This window comes from Pinus tabuliformis, chromosome 8 (assembly GCF_031772625.1).
Source record: "Pinus tabuliformis cultivar Carrire ecotype Pingquan chromosome 8, CPIR1, whole genome shotgun sequence".
In the NCBI taxonomy this organism is placed as follows: Eukaryota; Viridiplantae; Streptophyta; class Pinopsida; order Pinales; family Pinaceae; genus Pinus; species Pinus tabuliformis.
Genome location: NC_142294.1, coordinates 62,638,874 through 62,651,693, shown reverse-complemented (window position 1 = coordinate 62,651,693; position 12,820 = coordinate 62,638,874). Strand labels below are relative to the sequence as shown.

At 40.9% G+C, this 12,820-nt stretch overlaps 1 pseudogene; it reads left to right on the top strand.

The window, feature by feature from the left end:
- The first annotated feature begins 10,415 nt into the window (after positions 1-10,415).
- Positions 10,416-11,419, top strand: LOC149234161 (AAA-ATPase At4g30250 pseudogene; annotated as a pseudogene).
- The last annotated feature ends 1,401 nt before the right edge of the window (positions 11,420-12,820 follow it).

The following is a 12,820-nucleotide window of genomic DNA, read 5'->3' as shown; positions in this document are numbered from 1 at the left end:
GCAATCAATTCCCATATACCAACTTTTAGGCATGGCTGCGCCCAAAGGAGCGTGTTCCAAAGTGGTGGATATATTCAAAAAATTCCTGTGTGGCGGAGCACAACAAATCATGAAATGGGCACTGGTATCATGGCAAGGACTGGCCAAAAAGAAATTGGATGGTGGGCTAGGCCTCAGAGATCCCTATATTATGAATCAAACAATGGGAGAAAAACTTTAGTGGCGATGGATTGGAGGGGGAATAGATCTATGGAAATAAATTTGGACAAGGAAATACAATATGCCTGAGAGAACAGAGGACATCTTGAGATATCAAGATCCCCCAAAGGGATCGACAGTGTGGAATATGGAAGCCCGCAATAAACACCTTATTAACCATCATGCTTTTCGGGAGATTCGTAATGGCTAGACAACAAGATTCTGGATGGATTCATGGAAACAAAGAGAAATAATGATAGAGAGACAGGAGCTCAGGGACATATACCAGTATACCAGGGACAGGAATAAGCATGTGGTGGAACAATTCTGGAAAGAAGACCAAGGAATGGGAAGCTGGAGGAGATGGAAGATAAAGGAAGACTGGGACCAAGCAATAGAAACGAAACAATGGAAAGCTCTTGAAAAATAATTGAGGTCAAGAAAGCTAAAGATCCCTCATGATCTAGATATTTTGAGATGGGTACATACCACTAAAGGCACCTTTACTATAAACGAAGCCTATGACATCCAAGTAAGACAAGACTAGGATAGGCAAGATATCATATGGAAACAAATCTAGAAGGGAGGATGGTGGCCCAAGGTAACCCATTTCCTGTGGATGGTTTGCAAAGGGTGCATCTTGACCTAGGACCAATTGTAGAAAAGAGGATTTTAGGGGGCTTCCTTTTGCTGGCTATGCCGTCAACATAGAGAAGACATGGAGCATGTCCTCAACACATGCCTATTTGTGGAGCAAAAGTGGAGGAAAATGCAAGGAGTTTTCGAAAGAATGGACGGAGACCAAAATAGCATTAAAGGAACAATTCTCCTATGGAGAAATCATATTTACTCAAGCCCAGTAATAAATCGAGCATGGGGTCTAGCCCTAGGATTCAACCTCTGGGCGATCTAGAAGGAACGAAACCATATAATGTTTAAGAATAAAGCAACTACACTGGAGAAATTATGGGAAGGTATAGTCCAAAATATCAGGGAAACAATTCTTGTTGAGCCATGGCATCAAGACGACTGGAAAGTACCCCCCCAAGAATCCTGTATCCTTCAGAAGCTCAACTTATCCCCAGGAATGATTTCCACCATGGCGTGGAAGATAAACAACGTAGGCTCAACATCTCGGTTCCATTTTACCTCTCCGGAAGAAGGATTCATGAAACTAAACTTCTGTTGGAAATAATACTGAGAGGGGGGGTGAATCAGTATTATCAGATCAATCAAACTTTTTCAATTTCATGCTCAGAAACATATACGCTACTTCAATTAAGTAAACCCGCGTGTACACGCTACTGTGTCTAATGAAACTCGCATATATCCAGAGATCTTATAATTCAGTTAGCTTAATCTTCAGTAAATGCATCAGATCATTATTAAGCATATTAACAGTAAACAGATGCAGAATAACAGAACAGAACATCACACAAGAGCCACACACATGAACATCATGATATAAGGTGGAAACCCAATGTGGGTGAAAACCACCTGCTGCAATTCGTCTCTTTCTTCTTTAATGAGAAACTTCTTTTACAATGCACTGGTGCAGTCATTTACCAGCACGCAGGCTGCAACCTGCAGAGGGCTACAACCCTCATAGCTCTTGTACTAGCCGATCCATTTACTAGTACGTAGGTACCAACCCTACAGAAGGCTACAACCTTCATAGCTCTTGTACTAGCCGATCCATTTACTAGTACGTAGGTGCCAACCCTACAGAAGGCTACAACCTTCACTCGTTTTTAGCTGCTCCTGGAAGGGAGCTACAACCCCCTTGGCTCTTGTACTGGCTGATATGTTTACCAGTACGTAGGTGCCGGCCTACGATCTTCCCGAGACCACGTTTCATACATTTTCATACTGGATCCATGAAACAATCATCATTGTAGAACAACCTGCATCATCAATCACTGAAACACCCAATTCTGAATCACTGTAACCCTGTCAACAACAACCAGACAACATAACAACAACCAGATCCAACTTCATCTTCAAATATCATACTTCACATTGTATACGCTACTTGGATGAACCCAACCTGCGTGTATACGCTCTTTTACCAAAGCCAACCCGCGTACAGATCTGCAAATTCTAACTTATAACTCTGCAGCTATATCAGACATCAAAACATACCCAGATCATAATAATAAACATGCGTCAGTAGATCTGATCTATCCACAGGCAAACCATATGAAGATAATCATTCCAAGCCTTGAGATCTCGTTCCATCATTCATCATCCTCCACATGAGTGAAACCTTGGTTCAGATCACCAACCCATAACCAGCACTTGGATCTCACAATTCTTCAGATCTTCATCACTCACACACTCTTGCACCTTGCTTACCTTCATATGCCTAATGATCTTCTCCTTATATAGCCTTAGGCCCTTTACAATACCACGGTCCAAAACCATAGTAACACAATACCATCAACTTCAAAACTAGGGATCAACACGTCCGTCGAGACGCCATGGTCCAAAACCATAGGCACAACTTCCAAGGACTAACCGCCATGGACCAAAGGTACGTTTTCACATACACGCGCTTTTACTGAAGCCAACCTGCGTGTACACGTGACTTGGGCTTAACGAACCTGCGTGTATGAATTGTCTTGGCCTGCTATACTCAGATCTGTCCTCTGATTAAGTTGCCATCACCTGTACCACCTGTACCAACCTCTGAGCACCTGTACCAGCCTCTGAGTGAGTTGCCATCAAGGACAACACTTGAATCATAATGCCAACAATCTCCCCCTTTGGACTTGATGGCAACCACCACACCAAGTCACTCTCCCCCTTTGACATCAAGGGCAAAGGGCGTACCAAGATATCCTCTTCTTTGGTATACCTTCTGCTGTCCATACTCCCCCTGAGTACCTGCTGCAATCTCCAAATGTGCTCCCCCTTTGTGTATGCCAAAGTGTACCAATCTATCCATCCTGCTCTTGCTGAATTGTGCTGTTCATGCTCCCCTTGACTGTAGGCAAGATCTGCAAAAGATGTTCTTCAAGAAGAACAAGGACTTATACATCATAGAAGACCTTCCTATCACCAAAAGACTCAATACATACATTCATCACCCAACCTAGTGGGGATATACCAATATTGACTCATCTACCTAACCATGTGGAGATACATTAAGAGTTTACTCATGATAAGACATGAACATTACATCATTCATCCCAGGCATAGTGGGGAAACCAACATAGGCCGTTACATGACCTTGACATCATAAAAGAGATACATGACATAGAGATGAAATATCTAGACCAGGACTTATGAAGGCCACCAGCAGCATCACGATCTGTACCATAAGCATCAGCCTGCAATACCATTCCTTTGATCAAACAGCAAGATGTATCATAGACTTTATCAACAGCTTCTAACCATAATGCCAACAATGCATTATTTGAAGTATATGCTCCCCCTGAGCCTGTGCCATAAGTATCAAGACATTTCCAGACATCCTCAGCAGACTGTAACTGTTAACCAATAGAACATATACTGGACTGGATCATATCAGACCCCTTTTCTGAGTCTGTCCCCAGTGCTTTTTCACAAACTGACATATACGCGACTTTGTAGTGTGAAACTCGCGTATATACGCGGATTTGCTTCATGAAACTTGCGTATTAGAATTAGAACACTGAAGTTCTATGCCTTCAGCTCCCCCTGAGTCTGTTATGTCTGTGCTGTGCTGAGTACCCTGTGCTGTGCCACATCTTTCTGGCTGAACTTCCTTCTTCTTCCATATCTTCAAGCATGTTGATGATTTCTTCTTATCATGAGCTTTGTTCCTGCAATCCTTTGCTCTATGTCCAAACTTGTTACATGCATAGCATCTTACATGTTTCATATTCCTCCTATAGCAATCAGCAGCTTTGTGACCAAACATATTGCAAGAAAAGCAATATCCATTAAAGTACCTTGAATGTGATGATCTTTCTGCATGATGGTCTTGAAACCTTCTTTTTCTACATATGGCTGCAACATGTCCAAGATTATGACATACATAACATTCAACATTATTCATGGGAGGAGTAAAAGATTTTCTTTGAGGAGTCTCTTTCCTTGATTGTTGATGAGGTTGACCTTTCATCTCCTTGTAGAGCCTTTCAGATTTTGCATGAGAGATTCTTGTCTTACTTTGTGAACCAGATTCACCTTCAATAGACTTATGAAAACCAAGACCAGTTTTGATAGCAGGGGACCTTTGACTACTAAGAATATCATCCAAGACTTTAGAGCTATCTTGAAATCGTAAAAGCTTATCCTTTTCTTCTAATTTACTTTTCAAGATATTTACCTCAACTTGATGTTGTTCTTCTTTTTCCATACATTGCTTCTTCAAGGTCTCTTCAGCTTTCCTTCCTTCATCCAACTGATGCCTTAGTTTGAGGATCTCGTTCTCTTGCTCTTTATTCAGTGCTAGCAGCATTTGTCGAATTCTGGATTCACATTCCAACTGATCTTTTAATATGATGATTTCTTCTTTGAGGGCATTCTCCCTTTTGCTAGGTAGATCTATGATTTGATCTGGTGCTTCATTTGCTTGTCCATCTTCAATCTGAGGTGATTCAGGATCTGAATTCTTGCTTCCACTCAACGGCAGGTTGTCATTGTTCCTTTGAGCTATCTTCTTCTTCTGACGTGCTTTCTTCCCCATTGTTCTACGAATCTCCTTCAAGCGATCAAGCTTCTCTGAAGGACCTGCTCTGATACCAATTGTTGGAAATAATACTGAGAGGGGGGGTGAATCAGTATTATCAGATCAATCAAACTTTTTCAATTTCATGCTCAGAAACATATACGCTACTTCAATTAAGTAAACCCGCGTGTACACGCTACTGTGTCTAATGAAACTCGCGTATATCCAGAGATCTTATAATTCAGTTAGCTTAATCTTCAGTAAATGCATCAGATCATTATTAAGCATATTAACAGTAAACAGATGCAGAATAACAGAACAGAACATCACACAAGAGCCACACACATGAACATCATGATATAAGGTGGAAACCCAATGTGGGTGAAAACCACCTGCTGCAATTCGTCTCTTTCTTCTTTAATGAGAAACTTCTTTTACAATGCACTGGTGCAGTCATTTACCAGCACGCAGGCTGCAACCTGCAGAGGGCTACAACCCTCATAGCTCTTGTACTAGCCGATCCATTTACTAGTACGTAGGTACCAACCCTACAGAAGGCTACAACCTTCATAGCTCTTGTACTAGCCGATCCATTTACTAGTACGTAGGTGCCAACCCTACAGAAGGCTACAACCTTCACTCGTTTTCAGCTGCTCCTGGAAGGGAGCTACAACCCCCTTGGCTCTTGTACTGGCTGATATGTTTACCAGTACGTAGGTGCCGGCCTACGATCTTCCCGAGACCACGTTTCATACATTTTCATACTGGATCCATGAAACAATCATCATTGTAGAACAACCTGCATCATCAATCACTGAAACACCCAATTCTGAATCACTGTAACCCTGTCAACAACAACCAGACAACATAACAACAACCAGATCCAACTTCATCTTCAAATATCATACTTCACATTGTATACGCTACTTGGATGAACCCAACCTGCGTGTATACGCTCTTTTACCAAAGCCAACCCGCGTACAGATCTGCAAATTCTAACTTATAACTCTGCAGCTATATCAGACATCAAAACATACCCAGATCATAATAATAAACATGCGTCAGTAGATCTGATCTATCCACAGGCAAACCATATGAAGATAATCATTCCAAGCCTTGAGATCTCGTTCCATCATTCATCATCCTCCACATGAGTGAAACCTTGGTTCAGATCACCAACCCATAACCAGCACTTGGATCTCACAATTCTTCAGATCTTCATCACTCACACACTCTTGCACCTTGCTTACCTTCATATGCCTAATGATCTTCTCCTTATATAGCCTTAGGCCCTTTACAATACCACGGTCCAAAACCATAGTAACACAATACCATCAACTTCAAAACTAGGGATCAACACGTCCGTCGAGACGCCATGGTCCAAAACCATAGGCACAACTTCCAAGGACTAACCGCCATGGACCAAAGGTACGTTTTCACATACACGCGCTTTTACTGAAGCCAACCTGTGTGTACACGCGACTTGGGCTTAACGAACCTGCGTGTATGAATTGTCTTGGCCTGCTATACTCAGATCTGTCCTCTGATTAAGTTGCCATCACCTGTACCACCTGTACCAACCTCTGAGCACCTGTACCAGCCTCTGAGTGAGTTGCCATCAAGGACAACACTTGAATCATAATGCCAACAACTTCAATGAGGTGTCCAAAGGGAACCGAGGTGAGGCAGGGCTATGTGGCCTCTTCCAAGACCCCACACTAACACTCGGCTCATTTATGTTGAATGTTGCGGGATAGCCAGTAACAATGAGGCAAAGTTTGCTACAATGCGACAGGGTCTCCTAATAGCTGTCAGAATGGGATATCGAAACTTAGAGGTGGAAGGGGATTCAAGCTTGTTCATAAATACATTGGCAAAACTAAACAATGGAACTAAGTGGGATAAGCTTAGCCAGAGCTAGCGGACAACAAGACTCATCCAAGAGATAGGTGAAATTTTCCCCAAGTTTGACTACATTTAGGTTAGACATGTCAGGTGGGAGGGGAAAAAGGGGTCGACTTCTTGGCCAACTGGGGGTGAAATCATCAACAGGAAAGGTTAGAAAAATAGTGGCTAGTCCAATCCTAGGATGAAAACTTCAAACCCCTCAGGGAAATACTGGTTTAGGACCTCAGACAGAGCCGAGAAAGTGGACCCTTAGCAACTCAAGATCCCGATCGGGATGCAGGCCGACAGTTGGGACGGGCTAGGTGTAGTTATCACTGGTACCCTAGGAAGTAGTACCACCATCCCCACATGCTCAAGGCAGGGGGTGCAGTGACCCTTGGCATGAATGCATGCTGGGGAGGTGGGAAAGGTGGCAGGACTATAGGTAAGACAGGGCATATAGGTGCGAGAGTTAACTTGACGCACAATGTTAGAGAGTTAGCTTGTGGAGAAGGGTGGCATTGCAGTGCTGCAGGAAAATGTCAGAATGTGAAGAACCAAGCTCGACAATGAACGTCTACGAACTTCGGGTATGTAATTCGGCTCTGCTCCAACACTGTAATTATGTTCTGGTTGGGGTTTTGCTGGGGGGAAAGGAGGGTAATTAGTAAGAGATTCTGTGGGCTAGGAAACTGCTGGTGGCAATGGGGAAGGGAATTGCTTGCCATTACCTGGTTTTGCATCCATACCTTCTAACAAATGGGTAATACCCATGACTGCTAGGGGGGAAATTGCATGTTGTTGGGTTGGGAAGCTCCACGCTCCTTAAACAAGGTCTGGGGGGAGTTTGACTGTGGCATGAAAATGCATGAGGGGCAGACAAAGGTAGAAAGGGGCAGGGGGAAGCAACTGGTAGGAGGCTTGGGACGCAACCATTCCCGCGGCCTACAAAGCAAGCACTGGGTTAACTGGAACCCCTACCGGAATGATGGCAAGGCCAGAAAATCTGGGTGGAAACCCAATTGGGTGGAACAGAGAGGCAGAGCCACTAATCCTTAGGTAGAGGGGGAAAAGAACCTGAACTACAACAAGAAAATTAAAAGAAGCAAGGGGGGTCTGAGAGCTCAACTTGGGCAAGGGCTAGCTGACCTGCATGCAAACGTTAGCAATGAGGAGGGAAAAAAGGGCGTAATAGGGGGTATGGGCTATGGACCTCCCCATTGTGGGTTGCAGGCTTTGGTCCACCCCAGCCTGAATATGGTGAGAATTGACAGAGAGGAGACATAGGGAACGATGTATTATGTTGCAAACAACACTAAGAACACAGCCACCAGGGGGTGCCGCATAACTGAAATTTTGTGTTTTAATTTAACTAATTGTGGATGTCACCAATGTTCTAGAAAAAAGGTCATGGCTCATGTTGTGAGAGGTCGTGGGCGTGGTAGGAGAAACTCAGCACTAAGGAAAAACAAGAAGCCGAGCATGGCAAAACCATGCAGGGGCTAGAATTTGGTAGAACATCTCATCACTAAACCAGCGGAGGCTTATCGAGAGGGGACTGATGCTGGAATCCAAAAATTGCTAGAAGAATGGGAAGAGGAAGTAAAACAAGGCAGTGAGACAAAGGAAGAAATGGATAATTGGAGGACCTTAGTCCTGGATCCGGGCAGCACCCATGGAAGAATCACACAGTTCAAGCAAACTTTGTCCTTGTACTGGTTAATGAAGAGTTTATTAGGCAAGGCGATGGAGCAGATCTCTGTGGGAATGATGGTGACACTTCAAGGAATGTCAAGCTATAAGAAGGATTTGGACAAAATCCTCTTTCAGCTGCATAAAAAAGATATCAGGTTGGACAAAATTGATCGTCATATCCCTTGCATACTGGAGCTGAGAGATATGCCAGGGGCATTTGCTAAGGATCCGACACCTGTTGCATTTTCCTCAGAGGAACAGAAGGATTAGACTCTTACCCATGCATAATTTTGTTTTATGCGGATAGCTTTTAATTTCTATGTTGCAAATATCAGTTTATATAGTTATGTAGTGTATGGATACAAAATAGAGACATATCTAGCTTGGCTGGAAAGATTAAGACAGTATTGTTTTTGGATGGCCTACAATGCGAACTGGTGGCCAACAGACTTGGTTTCCCTTCGGGGCAAGTTGAGGCCACCAGGTCAATCTGTGTGGTGTAAACTTGCTTATTTTTAATAGAAAATGGAATGGTCCTGCCAAGCTTAACAAAAAAAAAGATCTATGTTAACAAATTTATGTCGATATCAACTTCATATATATGTATATATAGATAAAAAAATTGTTAAAATAAAATATTTTAATATTATATATAATAATAAAATATTCAATATGGGTTATCAATAAAATATTTTAATAGACATATACTTAAAAATATATTAATAATAAAAATACCATTTTAATTTGTGCATGATGTACATGTTATGTATAATATTTTAATGTGAAATATATATATATCTAGATATATATATATATATATATATATATATATATATATATATATATATATATATATATATATCAATTAAATAAAATTATGGTTAAAACATTTATTTGGCCCTATATATACTTTTTATAGTATTCAAAAATAATCAAAAATTACACATTATACTATGCAGTGTACTTTAAAGAATTCGCACATAAAAAAATTTGATCCTTCTTACTTTAAAGAATTTGTACATAAAGAAATTTGATCCTTATTACTTTAAAGAATTCGCACATAAAGAAATTTGATCCTTCTCAACTGATGTTAGATGCATATTTAAAATAAATTTATACTAATTTTACGGTGTTTGAAAACCACACTTTAATAATTACGCTAATACAAATATAATAGCATTTTATATAAGCATGCGTAGGTGGAGCACATGTATTGAAGAGTGACCATTAGATTATGTTTTGATAATAGCTGAACAGTATAAGTCATATGTACCCTATTTTTGAAAGCGAAAAATGTGCATCATTTGATTTGGCAATGATAAAGTTTTTTTTGGAAAAATATAATAGCATTTCAAATTTTGGCCAAATTTCTCCGAGAAAATAATAAGTAGTTTTAAATAATTTTATCCTATACCTACGCTGACAAAACTTTTTACCGACCAAATTTGTCTTCATTCTCTTTTTCAAGGCGGCTGTGGTAAAGGGATCCTTCCTACCCTTCCCGTGCATTTCTCTTCCCCTTCCAAGAAGTATCCTACTTAGTTTTACCCTGCATTTCTCTTCCCCACCAAGAAGTAATCCTTTTTTTGTGCATTACTGCATTCCTTTGTGAAGGTTTAGAATGATGTAGAAAGGAATTGGACAAAGATGGTTGCTGGTAGGCTTCTTCACTCTCTTCAGCAACCTCCTCCCTCAACAATTCCGAGAATCACTGAATCAGTGGTTGAATCAATGGTGGTCCTACATTAGGAATCATTTCGATCCCTATTACTATCTCGAAATTCCAGAGTTTAAGGGAAGTCGTGGAGGCAATTCCAATGAGGTGTTTAACGACCTCAAGCTCTATTTGTCCAAGCTCGACGCCATTGGTAGCGCCCCAAAACTGACTATATTTCGCTCCAAGAACTCGATCAGTACGGAGTTCGGTCCCGCTTCTGGTGAGGCGGTGGTCAATTGCTTCCAAGAAGCCAACGTTTGGTGGTCTCACCACATTCAATGTGTTGGCATGAACCATGATCTGGTAGAGAAGTGTAGGTTTAGCCTAAAGGTAGCCAAACCAAGCAAATCTTTTTTATCAGCATATTTTGTTCACATTGCAAATATAGCAGCTGAATTGAAGAGATTGAAGAGCACCAGAACCCTTTATACCAATAATAGTGGATGGAGATGGGTTTTGTTCAACCATCCTTCCTCTTTCAATTCTCTAGCCCTGGATCCTGCGATGAAGGAGAAGATCATAAGGGATGTGGACCGCTTCAGGCAAGGAAAAGAGTTTCATAGCAAAGTCAGTCGTTCTTGGAAACGAGGATACCTTCTTTACGGTCCTCCTGGAACTAGGAAATCCAATCTCGTTGCGGCCATAGCTAATTATATGAAGTATGACGTCTATGACCCGGAGCTCACAAAGGTTAAAGAGAACTCTGAACTTCACACACTGCTCACAAGAACAAACAACAAATCGATTATTGTTATCGAGGATATCGACTGTTCGTTGGACTTGACCAACAAGTTTTCCAAGCCTTTGAAGCTCAATGATGGAAAAGAAGGGCAGTGGTAATGGATGATCCTGAAGAGAGAAGTGAAAGCCGACTTACTCTTTCAAGTATTCTGAATTTTATGGACGAGTTGTGGTCGTGCTGTGGAGAGGAATGGATAATTATCTTCACAACGAACCACAAGGATAGGCTCAACCCTGCACAGTTGATATCCGGCAGGATGGATATGCACATACACCTCTCCTTCTGTTCTTTCCCTACATTTAAATGTCTTGCTTTCAATTACTTGCAGATTAATGAAGATTGTGCTCTCTTTTCTGCAGTGGAGGAGAGTATGCGCAGAGGAGCTGAAATGACTCCCGTAGACATCTCTGAAATTCAGATGCATCACATGGACGACCCTCTCAAAGCTTTGAATACAGTTATTTTAGCACTCAATGAAAAGGAGCCATCTGCAATATCAGACTATCTTGAACTAACAAAGTGATATCTAGTATCAATATGCTTGCTCTTCTGATGAAACACAATATTCTTGAATAGTGCAATCACTGAGGTGTTGTCAAAATATATCGTTGTTGATCCTTGTTGTTTCTGCTTGAGTCCATCAAATACTCTTCTTAACCACACTGCTTGACATGCTGCTGATGTTGCTGCTACATATTCTACCTCTGTTGACGAAAGTGTCACAATGGGCTGCTTCTTAGATGCCCATGAAATCACACCTGAACCAAGATGGAACACAAAACAGAAGTACTCTTCCTATCATCCAAACTGTCTGCAAAATCACTATCTGTGTATCGAATAAAATATTTATTTTCTGTGCTTACATACATTATGCCACAATCTCTAGTTCTTGCTATGTATCTCAGAATTATTTTTCCTGCACTCCAATGTGTGTCTTTCGGAGTCTCCATAAATATGGAAATCAAACTCACTCCTTGCATGGTATCTAGTCTTGTAGTTGTGAGATACATGAGGCTGCCAACCAATCTTTTGGATAGAGTTGGATTGACATATGATCCTTCATCATCCTTGCTTAACTTTGTACCTGTTGAAATTAGTTTAGGGACAGGTTTGCAATTTTCCATCCTGAATCTTTTCAACAAATCTTTGGCATATTTGTTTTGACAAATAAAAATTCATTTTTCAAATTGCTCAACTTCTATGCCAAGAAAATATTTCATGAGACCAAGATCTGTCATCTCAAATTCTTTCATCATGGCTGCTTTAAATTCATCTATCCCAAAATCACCCGTAAAAATCATGTCATCAACATATAAGAAAACGATCAAAATATTTCCATGCTCATTTGCCTTTGTGTACAAGGTAGGTTCAATGTTTCTTCTGCAAAATCCATTCTTAATCATGTAGCTATCGATTCTGCTATACCAAGCTTTAAGCGTTTGCTTCATTCCATAGAGCGCTTTCTTCAACCTATAAACTTTCTCTTCATTACTCTCAACTTCATATCCTGGAGGCTGCTGCACATAAATTTCTTCTTCTAGAATTCCATTCAATAATGTTGATTTCACATCCATCTGATATACTTTCCACTTCTTCTAAGATGTTGTGGCTAGAACTGCTCTTACAGTATCCAATCTGGCTACTGGAGCAAGCGTTTCTCCAAAGTATATTCCCAGTTTCTGCGAGAATCCTTTTGCTACAAGTTTAGCTTTAAATCTGTCAATTTCACCTTTCTCATTCAACTTTGTCTTGTACACCCACTTCACACCAATGAGACTTTTTTCCTTTGGAAAATCAACCAAATCCCATGTATCATTCTTTTCAATAGCTTCAATTTCTTCATTCGTGGCTTGCACCCAATTTTCATCTTTGATTGCTTCTTCAAACAAAGAAGGTTGGAATGACAACAATGCAAAATTTGAAC